Source organism: Lynx rufus, unplaced genomic scaffold, assembly GCF_022079265.1.
Source record: "Lynx rufus isolate CCGP_SWC_20201006 ecotype Redwood Valley unplaced genomic scaffold, mLynRuf1.p SCAF_10, whole genome shotgun sequence".
Lineage (NCBI taxonomy): Eukaryota > Metazoa > Chordata > Mammalia > Carnivora > Felidae > Lynx > Lynx rufus.
Window position 1 is genome coordinate 44,130,947 of NW_025814824.1, and position 1,635 is coordinate 44,132,581.

At 47.6% G+C, this 1,635-nt stretch overlaps 1 pseudogene; it reads left to right on the forward strand.

The window, feature by feature from the left end:
* The first annotated feature begins 404 nt into the window (after window positions 1-404).
* Window positions 405-1,058, forward strand: LOC124525646 (ubiquitin-conjugating enzyme E2 E3-like; annotated as a pseudogene).
* Window positions 1,059-1,635: the final 577 nt, after the last annotated feature.

Genomic DNA, 1,635 nt, shown 5'->3' on the forward strand with positions numbered 1-1,635 from the left:
CCTGCTAAACTTTTCTCCAGAGGGTTGTTGCAGTTCACACACCCACTAACCATTAGGAGAATGCCTGTTCCCCTGAAGTCTTGGCGAATGTTCTTGCACCTTGTGGACTGCAGGCGGGGAGGAGCTGGGGAGCTCGCTAGAGCACATGCCCTTACCCCGTCGAGCTCCTAACCCCCTTTTCTCCGAAGGCAACGGGACAACACTGCACAGCCCTCTTCCAACTTCCAATGTTCCATACTCCCTGGCCAAAGGCTCCCTGACTTCTTTTTCCCTCTGCCTCCCCGCTTTCCTCCCCAGCTGCCTCTATTTCCCTAAGGAAGGGTTCCCCACTCCCCAACATACTGTAATGATGTGCAAGCGGGCAGGGCAGCTGGCAGAGTTTTCCAAGAAATGACCTCACCCAGATGTCTGGGGATAGGCAGAGATCTGATGATGAGGGCTGCAGCACCAGCCACGGTGGTTCAGATGCGGACCAGTGAGAGCCAGCTGCTCTAAAGCCTGAAGAAGAAAGAAAACCTTCTGCCACCCAGCAGAAGAAACACCCCAAAGTCTCTAGCAAAACCACTGCGAAGTTATCCACTAGTGCTGAAAGAATTCAGAGTGAACCTGGCCGAAAGAGCCCTTGATTCTCCTAACTGTGGCATTGGGCCTAAGGGAGACAACATTATGAACGGAGACCGACTACACTTGGCCCACCAGGTTCTGAGTTTTTTCCGGACATCTCATTTTCATCTGATGATCCATTTAAGTCTATTTTCTGCACCAGAATCTGTGCAACATCAACAATCAGGGAGTCATCAGCCTGGGCATCCTTAAAGACGCCTGGAGTCCTGCTTTGACTATCTCGAAGGGTTTGTTGTCGGTTTGTTCTCACTGGCGTCCTGCACACCTCTGGATCCTCTGGTTGGAAGCAGAGCCACTCAGTATTTGACCAACAGAGCAGAACGTGACGGGATAGCCATGCACTGGAACAAGAGAGAGGCAGCATAATTCATACTTTGTGTGTGGTGTGAAGGAAAGGGCATCTTCTCACTGTGCTGCAAATTGTATGGCTTTTACAGCCCAGACTTCTGGGTATAGGTTGTACTGATTCCAGTCTCTGCTTTTATCCTTTGGGCACTGGAAGACTCCCCCAGAAGGTAAATGCTACTAAGCGTAGAACTTTGTAGCTGTAGATTAGCTACGTTTAAAACACCTACTCGCAAGTCTTGCTTCTTTGGGATGTCAGAATATATTTCGTGTGATGGGACTGAGGATAGTGATCCTGAAGTCTAACGAATAGTATAGTGCCTTTTACCTAATTCATAATCTGTATAAAGTCATAAAAGCAGCCATAGATGACTAGGAATTGTGTCATTTGCATAAAACCCAGACCTATTTCTAACTATGGGGTTCATGCTGTGGCGAGAAGGGTTTTCCCTTTTCCCTTCGTCAGTTTGTAATGAGAGAGTTTCCTTTTACCTGGCGTAGTTCAGAGAGCACCCGACAGATCATCTCAAACACAACAGACATGCTCCCGGGGGAAAAAAAAAAAAAGTTTTGGCAAACGTTATCACACTTTGGGAGTTTGTCAGTCTGATAGAGGACATAAATGTTATTTTTTTTATTGTTTATCTTGAGAGAGAGTGAGCAGGG